The sequence below is a fragment of the Prionailurus bengalensis genome, chromosome A3 (genome assembly GCF_016509475.1).
Source record: "Prionailurus bengalensis isolate Pbe53 chromosome A3, Fcat_Pben_1.1_paternal_pri, whole genome shotgun sequence".
NCBI classification, from domain to species: domain Eukaryota; kingdom Metazoa; phylum Chordata; class Mammalia; order Carnivora; family Felidae; genus Prionailurus; species Prionailurus bengalensis.
In genome coordinates this window covers 13694639-13717958 of record NC_057354.1, presented here as the reverse complement: position 1 = coordinate 13717958, position 23320 = coordinate 13694639, and the positions used below count along the sequence as shown (strand labels likewise).

General features: G+C 39.1%; 1 protein-coding gene across 15 annotated transcripts in view; it reads left to right on the top strand.

Annotated features, from left to right (window-relative positions):
• Positions 1-23320, top strand: part of NCOA3 (nuclear receptor coactivator 3) — a 134531-nt gene that overhangs the window by 41859 nt on the left and 69352 nt on the right. The window lies entirely within an intron of this gene.

Sequence of the window (23320 nt, the reverse complement as noted above, 5' to 3'; positions counted from 1 at the left end):
CTGAAGTGTTTCTCCTTGGCTTGTAGATGGTCATCATCTCCTTGTGTACATGTACTTGTCTGTGTCCAGTTCCCACCTCTTACAAGGACATTAGTCATCTAAGACACTAATGACCTCATTGTAACTTAATTGCCTCTTTAAAGACCCTATTTCCAGGGGTGCCTGGCTGGCTCAGTCAGTACAGCATGCAACTCTTGATTTTTGGGGGTCATGAATTCAGTCCCCACATTGGGCATAGAGCTTACTTAAAAACAAACAAAAAGCGCCGTTTTCAAATACAGCCACATTCTGAGATACTGGAGATTGCAATTCATTCCATAACATAGGTCATATTTTATTTTGTCTTATACATTTTAGGGATTTTGGAGTTTTTATGCTTGTAATGTTGAAATGTGAGTTTTAGGTGCTCTTTATAGATTTGAAATGACTTTGATTTAGCATTATGAAAATACTAAGTACTCGTTAACAAATTTTTTTTCCTATACAAAATGTAAACGTATTTAGTTAGTAATTATGATAACTCATTTTCATAAGAATTTTTTTTGGAGGGGTTGCCTGGGTGGCTTAGTCATTTGAGCCTATTTTGGCTCAGGTCATGATCCTGGGGTCATGGGATTGAGTCTCATATGGGGCTCTCGTTGAGAGTGGGGCCTGTGTAGGACTCTCTCTCTCTGTCTCTCTCTCTCTCTCTCCCTCTGCCCCTCCCCTCTGATCATGCTCTCTCTCTAAAATGAAAAAAGAAAACAGAATTTTTTTTGGGAGGGGGCACAGTTTAGAAAAAAATATTCATCATTAGAAAAGCTAAGGAAGTGAGGAACAGTAGCAGGAATGTAACTTTTGTTATATGGCTCTTGCTTTCCTAAGATTCCTTCTATCCTGAAGCAGTAATATCAAGTTACCATTTATTGAGCACTTCATACGTGTATTAGGATTTGAGTATTTTAAATGCTTTATGTAATTCTCTGATAGTTCTCACAACAACCTCATAAGGTATTTTTTTATGTCCGTTTTAGGATGAGGCCCTCCGAGGGATAGACTTGTCTGTCAATATCCAAAGTTTGTAATCTTCACTGCCTTCTCATTTTCTACTTATTTGAAATTTGTCTTTTATGACCTGTTTCTCTGCTATATTGTATATGATTTCATCTTTCCTGGGCAGGCTGGTTTACTCACATACTGCAAAACATACAGGGGCCAGAGGTTTCCTTCTTTGGCAGAATTCCAAAAATCATTCCTGGAACAGAAAACTGAAGGCATTTGGTGTTTTACAGCATAACATTAAGTCATAAGTGTGTGTGTGTGTGCGTGTGTGTGTGCGTGTGTGTGTGTGTGTGTGTGTGTTTTAAATTCCAGACAACTGTAGTAGCTGTGTTGGCGTCTTTTAATTATAGTTTAACTTCTTGAGTCCGAGAGATTTATATCAGTGTCACAGACATTGATCTCAGATTTATTTTTGTTTTTCAGTACTGTTTCACTTTATTTTCATTTGTGCTTGCAACCAAGAAGATAGTTTTACTTATAGTAGAATATCTTCTTCAGAGAATTTTTCAAATGTTATGAGGTTTTCTGTAAAACCTTCTTGTATATTGGTAAGCAACTTCCAGGTATTTTAACTTCTTTATAGGGAATAATTCTGCAAGATATCTGAGCATCCTGTACGTATGCACCTGTATGTGTCTTTCCTCCCCTCATTTATTTAATCAAAATGTTGTGTGCCTGCTATGTGTTAGGCATATGCAGAGATTCAGACTCTGTCTTTAAGAGGGGAAAGAGCAAGGAGAGAGGCAGTTACCAGGTTAAAAGCACAGTAGAGATATTCAGAGGTGTTATTTGGCTCATTGAGGGAGTGCATAACCTAATTTGAGATTAGGAGAGTGGGCTGGAAGAGACCTAGTGGAAGCATCTGGAGGATGCTTTCAGGAGGAAGAGTGTTATAAGGTATAAATTGGAGATGGATGGGTCGGTAGGGTGGCATTCTGACCAGCAGTGACTTCTGCACAAAGACTTGGCACAGTTGGGTGTATTTTGGGAAATGTTAAGTTATTTAGTGTGGCTGGACCATTAGGTATAAGGAGAGGTCTTTAGAAATGAAATGAAAAAGGAACTTGAGCTATATATATAGTCATGGAAAGATTGTCCTGATTCAGCTGAGGATTAAGTGAAGTATAAAGGTAGACTTTTGGAGTGATGCAGGGAAAATGTACTACCTACTACCACTAAAGGGTAGTAGTAATGGGGTTCAGATGAAATGGATAAATTTGAGAAATATGAAAAACTAATGATACCGTGGGCTGTTGGTAGTGCAGGACATGGATAAGAGCATCTTGTGTCTCTGAGTTCCAGGTTTTCATTCAGTAAGTGTTTTTTGAATAAATGAATGAAATGGGTAATTTTGGTGATGATCAGAGTTTATAAACTAACATACTTCTTTTCTTACTACTGCATGTTTTTAGACATCTGAGTATTGTTATTATGAGCATGTAGTGGTGGAATTTTCACATAAGTCTATTTAAAAAGTTGCTGGACAGACTGTCAAACTGTTTTCTTAAATTTCCCCTGAGGTCATGTATGTGCAGACCTCCTGAGAGAATTTAAGTCTTCTCAATTCTTAATTCAGGTGCTCTTTGTGGTATCTCATAGGATACTTTTTTCTTGTAGTCACGTAACATATTGAACCATATTAAAACTTCATACAAGCCCTTTTGAAGATTTTATTTGGTCTTTTGTTCTGAAGATAGTAAACTGAATCTTTTTTGAGAGAGAGAGCGCGCGCGCGCGCGAGAGTGTGTGCATGCATGCGAGGGAGTGACAGAGGGAGAGATAATTTTTTTTTAAGTTTATTTATTTTGAGAGAGCACACACTTGCACGCAAGCAGGGAAGGGGCAGAGGGAGAGGGAGAGAGAGAGAGAGAATCCCAAACTGATAGTGTGGAGCCCTACATGGGGCTCAAACCCATGAACTTTGAGATCTGAGATCGTTAACCTGAGCTGAAATCAAAAGTTGGACGCCTGATTAAGCCACCCAGGCACTCCAGGGAGGAGAGAGAATCTTAAGCAGGCTCCGTGCCCAGCGTATAAGCCCGACTTGGGGCTCGGTTTCATGACTGTGAGATCATGACCTGAGCTTGAAACTGACTCAACCACCCAGGTGCCCCTATAATAAATGGAATCTTAACTCTAACATGACCTCATCGGTATATTTTGAGAAATGGAATTTGTTGGGGAGGAAAATTTACCTCTAAAGGTTCTTTTAGGTTGGTCCAACAATTAAATTGATGTGAGACAGATTAGTAGGAGAAAATCAACATAATTATGTGTATAAGGGGGCTCCATAAGAATATGAGGCCCATAGGTAGTCAGGCAATTGAGGCTTCTATGCCATTCAGAGCTAAGGAGAAGGGGGGTGGTGGGATCAAGGACGTCAAAGGGAAGGAAGACAGTTTGCAGGAAAATGAGAAAGTAAATGTTTGCTGGCCCATACAGAAGGAATAGAACACAGAGCAGTGGAATTTAATAAGACTTTTCTGAGTTCATCCTTGTCTACCACACCTAGTTCATATTCTCCTGTAGCTGTCTCTGGTGCTAGCTCCCTTCCAAGCAGGTCTTCCATCTAAATTCTAGGCAGTTAGGGGGAAGGCCAAACGTTCTTCTTGAGCTTTTTTTTTCTTGAAAATAGCCTATGGTCCACATGCTAAAGGGACACATTTTGGAGTGGCAAATTTTGCTCCTCTACAAATTGAATTGGCAAAATTGCTTGTGACTTTCAAAAATCATCATGGGAAGATTGAGAATCTCCGTGGGCAAGCAGGAAGGATGAGAGAGGAAGGATGGAAGTGTTCTTCAAGTTGGGTTATGTGAGATCTGTAAGAGAGATTGCTTTAGTCCCCTGCGACTCAAAAATTTAGTCTGCTTTCCTGCAGTATTTCTATCGTCTGGTCAACATTAGAAGTGCAAATTCAAGCCCTCTACTCCAGGGCCTGATGAATTGTAATCACTGGGGGTAGGGCCTGGGAATTTAGCCCCTCCCACCCAGGTGATTCTCCTCCCTAAAAGTTTCAGAAGAACTGCACTAGACTAGACAAATAGGAAGGGAGGATTAAGTCAATCTGTTTTCTCTTTTTAGGAGTATGATTAACTCCTGTGTTTAGGAGTAAATGCCTTGGACAATCCTAAAAATCAGGTTTCTTCTAAAGCTGGTTGTTTTCAAACTTTAGAACACTCCAGAATCACCTGAATGCTTAAATTAGGGATTGCTGGGCCCACCTTCACAGTTTACTGTACTGGCATAGGGTTCAAGAATTTGTATTTCTAATTTCTCTGCTGCTTTGGGAACCACAGTTGGATAGCCACTGCTTTGACAAGTGTAGTGGTAAGGAAGGTACATCGAGCATGGAATGGGAAGATGGGGGTTCTGATTCTGGCAGGATCTTGTCACCAGCTAATGGTTTTCTAGACCCAAGATTCTGTATTATGGGAAGGAAGTAGGGGATGAGACTATACTTCTAATATTCCTTGATTGCATATTGGAAAAGGTTAGTGTTAGGTAGTTGTTGGGTACCTGTTTTCTACCTGTGTGCCCCTCCTCCTCCCAAAATTGCAAAATTGTTGCTATTGGGTAATTTTAGAATCAAAATTTATACAATCACAATTATTATTAAAATTTTTTTAAACGTTTATTTATTATTGAGAGACAGACAGACACAGAGCATGAGCAGGGAAGGGGCAGAGAAAGGGGGAGACACAGAATCTGAAGCAGGCTCCAGGCTCTGAGCCGTCAGCACAGAGCCCGACGTGGGGCTCGAACTCACAAACTGCGAGATCATGACCTGAGCCGAAGTCAGATGCTTAACTGAGCCACCCAGGTGCCCTACAATCACAATTATTAATACAACTAAAATTTGGGGGAGAATGATAGTACAAAATGCATGAGCTTGGAATTCAGGCTATTCTGAGTCCTTTTTTTTATGTTTATTTATTTAAAAACAATTTTTTAAAATATTTGTTATTGAGAGACAGAGAGAGACACATGTGCATGAGCACGGGAGGGGGCAGAGAGAAGGGAAGACATAGACTCTGAAGCAGGCTCCACGCTCTGAGATCATGACCTGAGCCAGAGTCGGATGTTCAACCAGCTGAGCCACCCAGGTGCCCCAATGTTTATTTTTGAGAGAGAGAGAGAGAGAGAGAGAGAGAGAGAGAGAGAGAGAGCGAGCACGCGCGCGAGCAAAGGAGGGGCAGAGAGAAAGAGACACAGAATCTGAAGCAGGCTGCAGGTTCTGAGCTGTTATCACAGAGCCCCATGTGGAGCTCAAACCCATGAACTGTGAGATCATGACCTGAGCCAAGGTCGGGCCGTTAACCTCCTGAGCCACTCAGGTGCCTCCAGGCTGTTCTGAGTTCTGATTAATCTCTGTTCCATCAGTTGTGAGACATTGAGCAAGTTATTATTATTAGTACTATTTTATTATTAATTTTTAGTGAGCTCTACACCCAGTGTGGGGCTTGAACGCACAACCCTGACTGAAATCAAGAGTCACATGCTGTACTGACTGAGCCAGCCAGGCACCCTGAGCAAGATATTCTAACCTACCTAAACTTTTGATGTCTTATGCATGGACAATGAAATGCTGTGCACCCTAGGATTCTAGTAAATGTTTGTTCCTTTCCTTCTGTTTATGGAAGGATGTAGTTTAAAATAATTTAAACAATTTATTTCCCCAGGTTCAAAATGGTGAATGAAAATAATTGGATTGACAAAGGGGTAAAAATTATTTGGGATTAATTGTATGCAAAACACAATCCTTCATAGTATAATTTGATCAGTTAATGAGTGGTGCTCACCAGATTTTCTTAATGTAGATTCCAATTTTTTTTAACGTTTATTTATTTATTTTGAGAGATAGAGTGAATGAGCAGGGGAGGGGCAGAGAGAGAGGGAGAAAGGATCCCAAGCAGGCTCAGCTCACCATAGAGCTTGACGCAGCGACTTGGTCCCACGACTCTGAGATCATGACCTGACCAAATCAAGAGTTGGTTGCTTAACTGACTGAGCCACCCAGGCTCCCCTGATTGGTTATATTTTATAAGAAGGTTGTGATTAGAAAGCCATTGGAAATGGCTTGTAATGGCCATTTTTTTTTTTTCTATTTAAAATGTTGGTATAGGACTTACAGAATTTTTTGCTGGCCTTTTACCTGAATGAATTTAATTAATGGCCCTAATGCAGCTGAATGTAAGCAGATTGGTTTACACAGAGTGGTTTAAATCTGTTTAGAATATTTTTATTATGTTAGGATTTCCCATTTACCACAGATGGAATCTTAGCATATTTGAATGTGTGCTTCATCAGAGAGGACAAATTACAGCTCTGGAGTCCTTCCTTGTCTGTAAAATGGGATACTTTTCTGATAATTTAATGTATAGCATTACTGTAATTAACACTTTTATAGTACTGTAAAAATACGGTTATTGCTTTACTTTCTACTTGTTCTATACAAGTCTCTTGGTGATGGAAATTTTAAGTTCTAATAGATTTACTAGTGTCTTTCTTTTAAAAGCCTTTCTCCCTGTAGTGCTTGAAAGAACTGCCTATGTGCAAACTTTTATATTCTTCAAGACCTGTGCTAGAAGCGGTGTTTGCTGTTTATGCATATGCCTGAAAGTGTGTCCGTGTAATAAACAGCAGTCCCTTAAGTGCTCACTTGGTACTTGAAGGCTTTGTCATTATTAGGAATTGTCAAGGTTGCATTGCTTGCCTTCTATGTGAATCTACCCAGCCACTCTGGGTTATTGATTGAGGTAAGGAGCTGCCTGTGAAACTGATTTAAAATATTTCCTTTCCCTGATTTATTTAGTCACATGTTTGTGCTTTTTTGTATTTGATCCAAAAATACCAAAATACTTTGTAATTTTGCAGGTTAAATTTCTTCTTGGTAAGATAGCTCTGAGGTTTTTGTGTGAATCACTACAGTCTGTACTTCTGTGTTGGTAACATCTGAAAGTTTGTATTTTCTCGCTACTTAACAGTCCTGAGAACAAGTTTATTGGAAGAGATTTTCACTGGAATGTTAGATTAATTTCCTCGATAAGTCAGAAACTGTTATTACAGTATACTTAGCTTGGTACATAGTAGACATTTGCTATATGTTTTTAAATTGGTAGGAAAAAATCTTAAATTTTTTTCCTTTTTAATGCAGACAATATTGCAAAGACTTAACGACAATTGTGTGAGAATTTTAAAGAACAAAACTTCAGTGTTGAATTAAGTTTAAATTTATCATTGAAGCAGGTTTATCGTTGAGGACCAACATGGCTGGATTAATGAGCCAGAGAGTGCATTGTTTGTGGTGAAGAATTGTCATGTTACTTTTCTTTTTGGAAGTGTTGGGTGGCATAAGTAAGCTATGTGGTATAAAAATTCGGCAGCCTTTTTTTGAAAGTTTTATACAACTCAATTATTTAAAAAAAAAAAAAAAACAACAACCAAAACTTAGTTACTTAATTTGTGTTAGATGTCCACTTGAAAAAGCAGCATATTTCTTTGTAATTCTTTTTTTTAAAAAAATGTTTGAGAGAGCCTGTGGGAGCAGGGGGAGGGCAGAGAGAGAGAAAGAGAGTGGGGTGGGGCCTGACCCCACAAACCATGAAAGTAGGACATGAGCCGAAATCAAGAGTTGGGCGCTCAACCCTCTGAGCTACCGAGCCACCCAGGCGCGCGCTCTTCTTTGTAATTCTTAACATTAAAAAATTAATAGACTTTATAGAATGTTTTAGATTTACAGAAAAATTGAGGAGTTAATAGAGTGTTCCCATATTCTGCCCCCTTTGCCCTCTTAACGTTTTGCATTAGAGTGGTACAAGGCATGCTTGTTACACTTAATTAACTAATATGAATGCAAGATGATTAACTAAAGTCCACAGTTTACATTCAGTTTTTTGTGTTTATAGTTCCGTAGGTTTTGACAGACTTGTAATGTGGTCTGTCCTTACAGTATCCTGTAGAATAGTTTCAGCTCTTTACAAGTTATCTGTGCTTCGCCTATTCATCCTCCTCCCCTCCATCTGAACCCCTGGCAACCACTGACCTTTTTATTGTTTCCACAGTGTTGGCTTTTGCAGAATGTCATATGGTTGGAATCATATCATATGTAGCTTTTTCAGATTGGCTTGTTTCTCTTAGCAATGTGCATTTAAGTTTCCTCCATGTCTTTTCTTGGCTTGACCATGCATTTTTTTTGTTGTTGTTGCTGAATAATGTTCCACTGTGTGGATATACAACAGTTAATCCACTTTAACCCATTAGAGGACATCTTGGTTTCTTTCAGGTTTGGGAAATAATAAATAAAGCTGCTATTAAACGTTTGTGTGTAGATTTTGTATGGACATGTTTTCAACTTACTTGGGTAAATACCTAGGAGTGTGACTGTTGGATCCTATGATAAAAGTATGTTCAGCTTTGTAAGAAACTGCCAGTGTCTGTCTTCATAAAGTGGTTGTACCATTTGCATTTTCCCCAGCAGTGAATGAGAGTTCCTGTTGCTCTGTGTGCTCATAAGCATTTGTAATTGTTGTTTTCCAGATTTTAGCCATTCTACTAGATGTGTGGTGGTGTTTCATTTTAGTTTTAATTTGTCATTCCTTAAAGACATATGATATTGAGCATCTTTTCCATGTGCTTGCCATCTGTATATCTTTAGCGTGGTGTCTAGATTTTTTGCCATTTTTAAATTGAGTTGTGTTCTTATGTTGATAATTGTTACTGTTATTTAGGAGTTCTTTGTATATTTTGGATACAAATCTGATATCAGATCAGTTTTGCAAATAATTTCTCCCAGTCTGTGACTTGTCTTGATTTTTTGTTTTGTTTAAATTGGCAAATGATGGTCAGGAATTGGGCTTAAGATCTAGTTTAGGTAAGAGGTTAGAATTTTGTATTTCAAATATAAGTTTAGGAATGTTTATAAATAAATCACATCCTTGTCACCTATCTTTTATTTTGTGATCATAAGAGCAAATCCAGCTAATTTTGGAAATATTGGGGCAATTTCAAAGTAGAAAAAGGATAGTAGTTATCTTGGGCATTAACATTTCAGTGCATTTCCTTAATTTTTCTTCTTTATCCTGTGTTACAGTTATATGTATTTCTTCATCTCGCTTTTATGTCTAATGCTTTGTCACAAAACATAGGTCATTCACCTCACTTCATTTTTTTTTATCATCTCACATCACATCATTACAAGAAGAAAGATAAGTACAATACTTAGAAACTATATTCACATAACTTTTATTACAGTATATTTTTCTGTCTTATTGTTATTAATCTTTTATTGTGCCTAATTGATAAACTTCATCATAGGTAAATATATATAGGAAAAACCATAGTGTATATGGTTTAGCACGGTCCCTGGTTTTAGGCATCCACTGGAATTCTTGGAATGTTTTCCTTGCATTTAAGGTGGGAGACTACTGTACTTCCTTTTCATAGACTCCTGGAAGTAGAATCTGGATCAAAGATATTTTTAAAATGTATATTTATTTATTTTGAGAGAGAGTGAGAGAGTGCAGAGCCTGACATGGGAGTTGATCCCATGAACCGTGAGGTCATGACCTGAGCCGAAATCAAGAGTTGGTTGCTTAACTGACTGAGCCGCCCACGCGCCCCTGGATCAAAGATTTAAGACTCTGGGTGCATGTTACCTGTTTTTTTCTAGTCTGTTAATTTGTATGTTACATTAAGGAGTTTAATGATGTGTGCAGCTTAACAATTTTTTTGTGGCATCTTCTTTAAATTTAATTTTTATTTTAAAATATTGATAAGAAACTTATTTGTAATCCCAGCTCCTGAAAAGGCATTCCTATACTTTAATCGTTTATCAAAATTGTTGACGCTTTCTTTACTTTTCCCCAAGTATAAACAGACATAGCTATGCAGACATGTCTCACTCTGAAACAGTCATGTTATATGTTACCTACAAGTTGTCTTTTCCATTTATTTCATGGACATCTTTTTAGGTGGTTATATATGTACACCTACTGCATTCTTTTTTTTTAAATTTTAGTGTTTATGAATTTATGCTGCGTTCCTTTCAGTTGCTGTATAATATACCATTTGGAATATCCTTTCTTTAACCATTTGTCCATTAGTTGAGCGAATGTATGCTGAGTACCTGTCATGTACTAGTTATTAGAGATAAATATTAACAAATAGAACATACTGGAATCTGGGGCACCTGCATTGGTTAAGTGTCTGACTTCTGCTCAGGTCATGATCTCCCAGTTTGTGAATTTGAGCCTCGCATAAATTAGGCTCTTTGCTGATAGCTCAGAGCCTGCTTGGGATATTCATTCTCTCTCTCTCTCTCTCTCTCTCTCTCTCTCTCTCTCTCCCCCCCCCTCCCTCCCTCCCCTCCCCCTCCCCCTCCCTCTCCCTCCCTCTCTCTCCCTCTCTCTTCCTCTCTCTCCCTCTCTCTCCCCTCCTCCCCCCTCTCTCCCCCTCCCTCCCACTCTCCTTCTCTCTCCTCTCTCCTTCTCTTTCCCTCCCTCTCCCTCCCTCTCTCTCCCTCTCTCCCTCTCTCTTCCTCTCTCTTCCTCTCTTTCCCTCTTTCTCCCCCCTCTTCCCCCTCTCCCCCTCCCTCCTGCTCTCCTTCTCTCTCCTCTTTCCCTCCCTCTCTCTCCCTCTCTTTCCCTCTCTCTCCCTCTTTCTTCCTGTCTTTCCCTCTCTCTCCCCCTTCTCTCTCCCCCCTCTCTCCCCCTCCCTCCTGCTCTCCTTCTCTTTCCTTCTCTTTCTCCTCCCCCACTTGTGCACACTTTCTCTCAAAGTAAATAAATAAACTTAAAAACCTATTGGAATCTAACCTCAAGGAGCTTACATGAAGTTAGAGTTTATATTTGCCTATTTATGCTCACTATTTTTACTTTCCTCCCTTTTTTGTTCTTTTATAGGATATTATATTGGATATCCTTATACATATCTTTATATCTGTGTACTTCTGGTATATTCCTAGCCATGGAATAAAGGGTACATGCTTAAAATGACTAGTTTCTGCCGACTGATGCTGTTTTCCTTCATTGTTTTTATTCTGCATTTTCTAAGCCCTTAGAATTGTGCATGTTTTCAGTATTTATTGGCCATTTGTACTACTCTGAACTGCCTCTTCTGATTCTTTGACCATTTGCCTTGTTATGTTGTCTTTTCTTACTAATTTATAAGGGATCCTGTGTGTTCTGGGTTTTTATTCTTTGTCCCAGTTAGACACTGCACATGTTTTCTCCCAGTCTGTTATTTACCTTTTATTTTTCATTTCTCTTTAATTTGGAATTTATAGAAAAGTTGTAGCATTTATATAAAGAAGTACTATGTGACCTTCAGTCATATTCTTCAAATGTTACCATTTTACTATATTTGCTTTTCTCCTTTTATCATTTAAAAACGGGGGCGCCTGGGTGGCGCAGTCGGTTAAGCGTCCAACTTCAGCCAGGTCACGATCTCGCGGTCCGTGAGTTCGAGCCCCGCGTCAGGCTCTGGGCTGATGGCTCGGAGCCTGGAGCCTGTTTCCGATGCTGTGTTTCCCTCTCTCTCTGCCCCTCCCCCGTTCATGCTCTGTTTCTCTCTGTCCCAAAAATAAATAAAAAACGTTGAAAAAAAAATTTAAAAACGTACATATTTTTTCTGAGCAGTTTGAGAGTAAGTTGTAATAGATATGATGCTCCTTTACACTTAAATAGTATATATTTCCTCAAAACAATTTTTTTCACATTAGCACACTGCGGTTAAAAAATCATGGAATTAAGGGCACCTGGGTGGCTCAGTCGGTTGAGCGTCCAACTTTGGCTCAGGTCACGGTCTCATGACTTGTGAGTTTGAGCCCTGCGTCGGGCTCTGGGCTGATGGCTCAGAGCCTGGAGCCTGTTTCGGATTCTGTGTCTCCCTCTCTCTGCCCCTCCCCTGTTCACACTGTCTCTGTCTCTCTCAAAAATAAAACATTTAAAAAAAAATCATGGAATTAATGTTGATACAGTATCTATTCTATAAGTCTTATTCACATCTCACCAGTTGTCCCTGTAATGTCCTCTAAAGGGAAGGAAAATCCAGGATTTTGCACATTGCATTCAGTTGTCATGTCTCTTCAGTCCTTTTTAGCCTGGGACAGTTTCTTACCTTTCTTTGTGTTTCATGGTATTGATACTTTTGAAGGCGAGAGAGGAGTTACTTTGTGGAAGTTCCCACATTTTGTGCTTGTGTGGTGTTTCCTCATGTTTAGATTCAGGTACTGCACTTTTGGGGGGAGGAGAACCATAGAAGTGATTTCTTTTTTTTCAGTCTCTTGTAATCAAGAGCCCCATTATTGACGATGCTTGACCTTAACCATTTGGTTGAGATGGTGTCTGCTACTTTCTCCACTGTGGGGTTACTTGTGGGAGATACCTGGTAAGTTTCCTGTGGAGTTTAGAGGTTTTGAGTCTGTGATTATGGAAATAGCCTACTATTCCTTAAACTTAATGCCCACTAGTTTTAGCATCCGTTGGTGATTCTTGCCTCTTGAATGAATTATTTTTAAAAAATTAAAAAATTGTTTTAATGTTTATTTTTTGAGAGAGAGACAGAGCACGAGTGGGGTAGGGGCAGAGAGAGAGGGAGACACAGAATCTGAAGCAGGTTCCAGGCTCTGAGCTGTCAGTACAGAACTTGACACGGGGCTTTAACTCACATATTGCGAGATCATGACCTGAGCTGAAGAATTGAGCCAGCCAGGTGCCCCTTGAATGAATTATTAATATGATTTAGCAAATGGTGATTTTCTAGTTCCATCATTATCTTCTATATTAGTTGGCTTTGTTGTAAGGGAGAGCTTTTCCTTTGGGTGTATATTTTCATATTATGAATTCATGAATTTTTAGCTTATTCAAGAGATTATAATCCTTTATTTGCCATTATATCTTGGTGCTCAAATTGTATGAGATTTGTCCAGTTGATGATTAGCTTTGATTACATATACGAAAAAAAAAAACCAACTACAAAAATATGCTAATTTTTAATGTGTTGATCTCTTTAGGCTTCTGGATTTTATAATGTATTTAGGGGAAACTCTCTTTTGCCTTAACTCTGCCTCCCTACTTTTGATCATCTCAGCCCCATGATTTTCTAACCTTTATGGCTTGCCTTCTGATCATTCCATTGCTTCTAAGCACCACACTTGGGGAGTGGCTGGGAATAGAGGGAAAAAGTTGCAGAGAAGAACAAGGAACAGCGTAATGTTTACTGTGCCTAGCCCAAAACACAACCATTAAGGCATGGACACTTTGCTTGTGGAAATTTAACCCTTGGAAATGTATGTTCTTTTTTTTTTGTTTTTTATTTTTTTTTTTAACGTTTATTTATTATTGAGAGAGAGACACACACACACACACACAGAGCATGAGCAGGGGAGGGGCAGAGAGAGGGGGAGACACAGAATCCAGAGCAGGCCCCAGGCTCTGAGCTATCAGCACAGAGCCCAATGCGGGGCTCGAACCCATGAACCATGAGATCATGACCTGAGCTGAAGTGGGACGCTTAACGCGCTGAGCCACCCAAGCACCCCCCCCCCCCCCTTTTATATCATACCACCTTACTTATTTTCTTTATGGATGGCACTTAGGTTTTCTGGAAATGTTTGCTTATTTGTTGTTCATTAATACTCAGTAAAATGTACAAACTTTTTGATTTTTGGCCTTTGTCCATCTTTAGAGTTTATCCCGTCTCAAAGGCACATGTTAATGCTTTTTAGACTCAGAGCACCTTCCTTTGCCATGCCCAGGGGACTAGGCTGTATGAATTTAAGGACTTCTATGAGGGCCACATGTAGTGTTTAGCTTTGTATCCACAGAAGCTGGAATAGCAGTAGTGTACAATATGGCATCATTTCAGCAAACATTTGTGAAATGATGGATGATTTACATTTATTGTGACTGTGGTAAGCACTGGAATGACAACCTGTTGGTTTTTCACTTGAGAGTTACAGTTGAGGCTCATAGTCCAATGTGTTTTTTGTTTGCTTATTTATTTTGGGAGAGAGAGAGAGAGAGAGAGAGAGAGGATCCCAAGCAGGCTCTGCACTGTCAGCACAGAGTCTGATGTGGGGCTTGAACTCACTAACTGTGAGATCATGACATGAGCCGAAATCAAGTGTTGGTTGCTTAACTGACTGAGCCCCCCAAGCACCCCAGTCCAATATGGTTTTTAAAGAGCATATGGCATAGTTACATTATTACTGAGTAATGATACCATTCTATATGGTGTAGTACTTTGAATTTTTTGTAATGGAAGTTTTCAGTTGTGGGATGGCCAGTCTATCTGGTTTGATGCTGTAGAAAATAACTGAAACAAAGTTTTTAAACAATCTGTGACTCTTAGCAATCCTCAAACTTGTGTCTGTGAACCACTCTGGCAGAGCAAAAGACACTCAGGCCAACATTTGTTTGTTTTTATTTTATAGCTGATGTTTCCTTTCAGGTTCTATTTTTGACATAGAAGCTGGGTTGGTACAGGAAGACCAGGCAGCCTGATTGAGTTGGTCTCACTTGCCGAGGAAGGAACACGTTGGGTACTTGGATAAAACCAGGGGAGAGGAATGAGGTGGCTGGAGATGTGAAGGAATGAGTGCACCTCTTCACGCTGATGTACGTGGCAAGAAGCTAACTACTGCTTGACTCTTTGTTTTGAGTTATTTTTGGAATAATTCATGTGGTCGAGAAAAGAATTTGAGGAAAGTTTATCCCCTCCTGAGTGCCTCACAAGGTGTGCTGGTGAGAAGGTGTGTGAATGATGAATTTTATTTACCCTTTGTCCATTTTTAGAATTTGTCCCATCTCAAAGGCACACGATTAAGTCTTGTTGAACCCTTCTGAATGCTTTCCTCTGCTGCAACCAGCAACTAGATTCTCTGAATTCAGGGACTTCTCACATTGTTTTTTTTTTTTTAAACCTGGTTGCCTTCCTTTTCCTAACATGATTTAAAAAGCCCTTTACATATATGGAAGGCTCTGTGCCTGTTAATATCCTTTTCTGCCAGTCATTGAAGGTAAAAGACTTAAAAAAAAATCAAACTGTATAAATTTGTTTGAACTTGAACATCTAACATCTATTAATTTTTTTGTTGAAGTTATTTCAATCAAGATACAATGATGGGGAGCATAAGGGAGGGACAATATTATATGTACAAAATGGAAACATCATGCGTTTTAATGTACAATGTGTACAATTTATGTACAAAATGGAAACATCATGCGTTTTAACATGCTGATGATTAAAAAAGAGACAGGTATTGTGTGTGTTTTTAAAAAAATTTATTTACAAAAATTCATTTATATATTTTGAGAGAGAGAGAGAGAGAGAGAGAGAGAGAGAGAGAGATGGAAAGAAAGGGAGAAAAGGGGGAGGGGCAGAGAGAGAATTCCAAGCAGGCGCCACACTGTCAGCAGCTCCGGGCTGGGCTTGAACTCATGAACTGTGAGGTCATGACCTGAGCCAAAATCAAGAGACATGAAACCGACTGAGCCACCCAGGCACCCCAGGTGTTGTTTATTATACAACCACTAATACAGAGGTGATTTTGCTGATTACATGTCTCTGTGGAATGTCATGGTAACTCCATTTGGCAGGTAGGGAAAACGCACACAAAAGCAATTTAATTTATCCAACGTTAAATAGAAAGTTAGAAAATTAGAAGAATCCTATAGATTTTCTTACTCTACCTAATATTTTATCCAGTTAGTTGAGATGTATATAGAACCTCAAAGAGGACTGACAAAGTACTTAGTATGGTTTCCTAACAGTACATAGTAACTGCTCAATTAAATCTTGGCATATGATTATTCAGGGAGAGGATTTGTTCTAGTTACTGGGAATGTTTATTTTGATGATACTTGTTTTTTGAGCATAGAAACTGTGATACTTGTATTAATGTTGGTGAGAGGAAAATTAATTGAATTTCAGCACAAAACTTTAGCAGGTATTTTGCAGTATAGACTTTTGTTTTGGATTTATACTTTCTTGACTTTAGGCTACCCTGGGTTTTAACAAAAAAAAAATTTTTTTTTAACGTTTTATTTTTATTATTGAGAGAGAGATACAGAGCATGAGCAGGGGAGGGTAGAGAGAGGGGGAGACACAGAATCCGAAGCACACTCCAGGCTCCGAGCTGTCAGCACAGAGCCCGACACGGGGCTCAAACTCACAAACTGAGATCATGACCTGAGCCAAAGTCGGTCGCCCAACCAAATGAGCCACCCAGGCGCCCCGGCTACCCTTGGTTTTTAGATGGGAGAAATTGAATCTCTGAATCTATCTTCTTCAGGGGCCTGTCTCTTCCTTTGTAGGTTATTTTGCATAGAGGTCTTATTGTATTAATACTAAATTTACTTCAGTATTTGGTAGTAGATGATTTGTATAGTATTAGGAGTGAAATGTTTTAATATATTGTTGCAGTGAGGATATATTTTTATTTTGAATTTTTATTTATGTATTTGTTTTTTGAAGACTTTATTTTTAAGTAATCTCTACACCCAACTTGAGGCTCGAACTTACAATACTGAGAGCAAGAGTTCCATGATCCACTGACAGCACCAGCCGGGCACCCAGAGGATATTTTTGATATAATTTTGATGTGAACATTATATAATGATTAAATTTCTGCTTTTAAATATTAATGACTGGGAATATTTTAATCTTTATATGCCAGGAATTCTGGAATCTTCATGTTGCCCCCTTCTTACACAGCTGCTAGTGTAGATGGAAGTTTATCTCAGTGTTAATAAATGCCATCACCCATTCCCTTCCCCCAATCCTTACTCGGGAGCCTAGTTTGCCTGCAGCTGCAATGGTAGGCATCTTTCAGGAAGTGACCTTGGCTTGTATTAATCAAATTCAGAACACACAGAAAAGCTTCTTGCTAACATGCTGACTTGATGTAAAATTTTATCGCATCCATTTTCTTTCAAAATGAGGCCATCTTGTAAAAAGAAGATATACAGAAGCCTCCTCTAATTTAATGTATAAAAGACGCGTCTGCAGGCCATGTTAAAAAAAAAAACAAACTACTAGATTTTAAATGTGTAGGTTTTTTTATTGGCAAATATTGCATAAACGTCATGAAGGCTTAGGAGTTGTTACTAGAAAATTACTTGTTTTAATGCTAAATTAAAAAACTTTATCTGTATCAAGTTTCTTTTTTTTTAAATTTTATTTATTTATTTTTTCAACGTTTATTTATTTTTGGGACAGAGAGAGACAGAGCATGAACGGGGGAGGGGCAGAGAGAGAGGGAGACACAGAATCGGAAACAGGCTCCAGGCTCTGAGCCATCAGCCCAGAGCCTGACGCGGGGCTCGAACTCACGGACCGCAAGATCGTGACCTGGCTGAAGTCGGACACTTAACCGACTGCGCCACCCAGGCGCCCCTCAAGTTTCTTTATTTACTGATTTAACAACTGACATTAAATTGCTGTGGAAACTTTATACACTATGGATTTATTTTGAAGTTCTTTAGCAACAGTTATATATAAAGTAAGGCACTTTTGTATATTAGTTACCTTTGGATGTTCAGAAATGACTAGTTTTCTTAATTTTGCTAGCTTGGGTAAGAAAATGAGTATGTTACGTGAAATCATTTTCTTTTTTTTTTTTTTTAATTTTTTTTTTTCAACGTTTATTTTATTTTTGGGACAGAGAGAGACAGAGCATGAACGGGGGAGGGGCAGAGAGAGAGGGAGACACAGAATCGGAAACAGCCTCCAGGCTCTGAACCATCAGCCCAGAGCCCGACGCGGGGCTCGAACTCACGGACCGCGAGATCGTGACCTGGCTGAAGTCGGACGCTTAACCGACTGCGCCACCCAGGCGCCCCTACAGGGGCTTCTAAGTAGAAGTTTAAAATTTTAAAGCCAGTGAGACTGCTAAAATCTGACCGCCATGTATTAATAAAAAATATTGCTAACTACTGATTCACACATCTGCTTATTTAGGATTTAACTGATCATTCTGATAGAGTAGTTAACATAGCTGTTTCACTTTTATCATGTAATGCTTCAAAGAAATCTCATTCTTAAATGTAGGATAATTAAGGTGTGTATGGGTACAGATCTTCATTTTACCCTTGCTTAATGTTAAATATAGAATGTTGAAAATAGTATTTAATGGATTAGTTTAGTGATGTTTACTGCATTTGTAGATTTACATAAAATGAATGAATGAATGAATGAATGAATGAATGAATGAATGAATTAGGGAGCAGTTGTGTGTATTGCCAAAGAGATCACCCTTGAGTTTATTGTATGAAAGATCACTCCTTGGTACTAAAGTGTTCGGAGAGGTGAAATATGGGAAAAGAAAGCTTTAAACCTTAGGAGCTATACCTGCATTTTGCTGGATGCAGAGTATGAAAAGGACAGGCGTGTTGCATGTGTATATGAATGACTTGGAGAAGAGGTGGGGAATTTATGTAGATAAAAAATTGGGATGTAGATAAATACTTAAGTGTCTTAATTATCTGAGTTATTTTTAAGGCATTATTGGAAACACAACCAATGTCTTTCATCATATTATAAATTGTTCTTAGAATTGCAGCCTCTTGGAGATAAATCTTTCTCCTTAACCTGCCTAAGTTCACTCTTTGCCTTGATTTGATACTAGCATTAATGATTAGTTTGTTAGATATTACAGGATACAGAAACTGGTTTCAAGGAGAAAGATAATTGCTTGATCATTTCTTCCCTCACATACCTGCTTAAAATACATGGTCTTAAGTAAAATTGTCATCTTGAACTTAAAAAATGTTCTTTGCCTTCTCCCACTCCTTCCCCCCTCGAAAAAGAAGAAGAAAAAAATGAAAAAGAAAAGCCTACCAGAAAAGGAATATATGCAATTCCGGTAGCCAATGAGTTAATGTTCATTTGCAGCCTGAGGGGTCAGCGTACAGTGTCTGTTTTCTGATTGGTTGCTAAGAGGTGAAATTGAAACCACTGTAAACTTTTGACCCTGTAGCAATTCTTGTGGAACGCCTTCCACTGGTGGAGCCCAGAGCTTCGCTCAGCTCTCCACCCAACCCTCCCACCCCCTTTCCTGTATTTATTTTGTGTGATCGTGCAGTACTGCATGCAGTTTTTCCAAGAGAGGGGAGAGGGAGGCAGAACAAGCACCGGCAGGCGACTTGCTTGCATGGCTGTGTTAGTAACCACCTTAGTACTAACTGCAGCTCGGCCAGAGATCCCGGGGCTTGTTAATAAACTGGGCTGCCAACTGGATTTTTAGTTTTCCCCTTTACCTCGAGGTAATTTTAAAAATGCAGAAGGGTTATATTTACTGCCAATGCTTATCTGTGGATAGCACCGTTGTGTAAGCAGAATTTCCTAGATATGTTGAGTTAAAAATACCTTTCATTTTTAGCAACCTGTATGTACACCCCATTAAAATTTCCTGTCTCCTGTACTTTTTACACAAACGGCTAACATTTTACAATTTTTTTTCTTCTTTGCCTTTGTCTTCTATTATAAAGAAAAGGCATTTTGGTTATGATAACTGTGGAAAATAATTATAGAAGTTATCTGTACATTTGAATTTCATTAATTCTCTCTCTGCTGAAGTAAATGGTTTTGGGTTTGTCTTGTTTTGCATTAAAATAGTGCTTTACAGTTACCATAGCAGTCCTCTGAAAAAGGCAAGGTAGTTCATTCTCATATTCTCATTGGAGGGGCCTCTCGGTGGCTCAGTCATTTGTGGCTGACTCTTGACCTCGGCTCAGGTCATGATTCACGGTTCGTGAGTTTGAGCCCCGGTTCGTGAGTTTGAGCCCCATATCGGGCTCTGTGCCCACAGCTCAGAGCCTGGAGCCTGCTTCAGATTCTGTGCCTCCCTCTCTTCCCCTCCCCTGCTTGTCCCCCCGCGCCCCCCCCCCCCCCCCAAATTAAACATACCACTAGTGGCATTCTACACCTGCTTCTCCTTTTCTGATTAGTTGCAGGTACCATATTTTGCTCATGCTTCTGCAGGCCAGTGTAACGCCTGGCCTCTCCTAGGTACACAGGAAACATTCGGTTGATTTAAATGTCTCACAGAAGGTCACCTCAAGAAGCTGGACTTCCAAAACATAGGTTTTCTGAAAGCAAGGCTTCTGTTTTCACTGCATCATTTAAATTTTCATATTGACTCCATATAGAACGAAACATTTATTGCAACTTACTAAATGACGATGTAGAATAAATTATTATAAATCAGCTTAGTCCTTTCTAGTTTATAGCATGAGATTAGTAATACATGTTAACCCTGCCTTACTTTACTAGATGTGTAATTAGAAATAATCCCCCTCTCTCCGTGTCAAAAAGACTTTGGTATTTAAAAAAGTTTGTCATCAATATATTACTAGTGTGCACTTGGGTAGCAAATACATTTTACTTATTATTTACTAGAACACATAATAATGGATAAGTAATGGTAAGGAAAACAATTTTTTAAACTGAGTTAAGTTTATACAGCTGCAAAAAAAAGTGGCACTTTTATAAATAATTTTAAATTTCCATTTGATTTTTAACTTACATTTGGTTTTTTCTTTTCAGTATAGCTGCAAATTTGTTGCAATTCACTGCTGCAAGTAAAATCTGTTGTTACAGTTTTGAAAAATGATATATTATTTTTTTGAGACTATTATAAATAATCTCAACTTCAAGAGAATGTTTTATTTATACCAATATCATGTAAACTTTAACCTGAAATTGATGGGTAAATTTATTCTGTAGTGCTTTGGAGAGGAGTGGGCAACAGCTGACTTGACCAAAGATGGTGATTCCCCATCTCTAGGATTTTTAGGGAAATGAGAGAATCCCTCAGAGCACTACCCACAGTAGCATGCCAGGAACAATGAGTTTAATATGATGAATAGCAGAATCCTTGCCCCCTTCCATTTTCAACAGCAAAAGAGTCATGTTCATGGTATTCAGTGGCCTCTTTTTGTACTACTGATGTTTCCAAGCATCAGCATTATATAGTTTGGGTTTTCTTCTGTCAACACCCCTCCCCCAGTTTGATTCTTTGTTCTGGCCTGGAGGCACGTCTTCTCAGACAAGCTATTAACAAAGCTCAGTTTAATTTTTTTTTCTTCCCCATTAGATTTCAAGTGATGCAGGTTTTGATAATGTGGATCCCATCAATCACATTTTTCGTTAATTCTAGTAGAAAAATTAACCTGCATCTCCCCATATTTAGTATTTTGGGGACACGTCATTTAGTTTTTGTCAGTGTGATTTGACTTGTGTTTGTGATAGACTGAAGTCCAAATTACGAAAAAATTATGCTTATTTTTGTTGAAGGTAAAAAATGCAGTCCCAAGAAATCTGCTGGGACTGTTGCCTTTGCAGAACCTTGGTTGTAGACAGGTTAACTGCAGCGTTCCCAGGTTCTGTACTTTATAGGATCTAGTGTATAGCACTTTTTATTTACTTATTTTTAAAAGTTTTATTTATTTACTTTTTTAGTAGTCTTTATACTCTACGTGGGGCTCGAACTCAGAGCCACGAGATCGAGTCACATGCGCTTCTGACTGAGCCAGCCCGGCACCCCTGTTGTATAGTACTTTTTAGCCTATCTACCCCTGCAGGGTCCTGGTAGGCAAGCCAGTCATTTGTGAGTTTCTGGGGACCACTCTAGCCCAACTGCACACTTCTTGGGAGGGGAAATTTTGTGGATAGTGTTTCTTTGGATCCCGGGGGTTATGGGTTAGAGTAGCATGGGTCCGCACTCCTTTGGGTGTCCCCACCAGCAGTGGAACACTTGTGTTCATGTAGGCTCTCTTGCCAACTGTCCGTACTAGGGAGCAGTACTCGTTTCCTGGGCCAGTCATTATGGTACCACGTACGTTCTGACTCAAATTCCTTTTCCTCCCCACTCATCCTGCTCTGTAGATGCTAACCCTACCCCACGACCTTCCTCCTTCCCCTGTAAAAAGGAGCAAAAACAAAAGAACCATTGCTGAAATGAAACTTGATTTAAAACCAGGCCAGAAAACCTTGGGCTTTCTTAATAGAAGCTCTGCCTTCCTTTCACCCTTCACCTTCTTCTAATTAAATTAGGTATCATAAAAATTCAGGTACTAAAACATTGAATTCATTTAGACACTAAAACTAATGATTGTATTTCCTCCCATTTTTTTATTTGAATGTGCTTGGATTTTTTTGTCTTCTCTTTTTGAGAGAGAGAGGAGAGCAGGGAAAGGGAGGGGGACGCTTAACCAACCGAACCACCCAGGTGCCCCTGTGCTTTGATAGTCTTAAATCAGATGTCAGATAGTCTTTTGTTGGCTAATAATAGTTTTAATTTATTGAGCATTTATGCATCAGGTACTGATAAATAATTTAAGCATTTCACTTAATCTTCACAAGTGCCTTACTAGGTGTGATCCCGTTTTATAATGAGAAATCTAAGGCTCAAAGAAGTCTTCAGGTTGAGGGGTGCCTGGGTAGCTCCATCGGTTAAGTGTCTAATTCTTGGTTTTGGCTTGGGTCATGATTACACGGTTTCGTGGGTCCGAGCCCCCACATTGGGCTCTGTGCTAGCAGCGTGGAACCTGCTTGGGACTCTCTCTCTGTCCCTCTCTGGCTGCCCCTCCCCTACTCCTGCTATCTCTGTCTCTTTCAAAAATAAATAAACTTAAAAATTTTTTAAAAAAATCTTTAAAAAAAGCCTTCAAGTTGAATATCTAGGTGGTAAGTGAAAGCTGGGCATTAAGTCTAGATCTGGTGTACTCCAAACCTTCCACTCTTCAGACCATTATGCTAACAAGTAGTTATATTATCGTGGATTGAAGATGTTTTCCAAGAACCAGCTCTCTTTTGACATCTCTGTTATAAGCCAGAGACTATACTGTAATGAGAAATAGGTATGTTAGTAGATATAACAGCTCTTTTTTAGACTTTAATTGCGTGGTGTTGATACGCTTACCTGTATTTTCCTCCTTTTCGTTTGTGAACATGTGATGTGCTTCCTTCTCACTCCTCAATTTTCTCACCTTTAAATTGGGTTTCAGAAGTGCAACAGACCCTTCGCATGATGCAGATAGGTTATGGTTGATTGTCCCTCTCTTGTCCACGTGGATTGGCCAAGGCTGTGATATGGAACTTGTATATACATAATTTTTTCTTTACCCCTTTCCAACAGACCTGCAAATTCCAGCATGAATGCAATGAACTTTGGGGCATAATTAGGGCTATTGTCTTGATATATACACCTCTAGAGTTAGTGGTAATCAGATTGTTGCTGTATTGTTACATTTGGAAGTTTGTAAAGTGAAGGTGAAT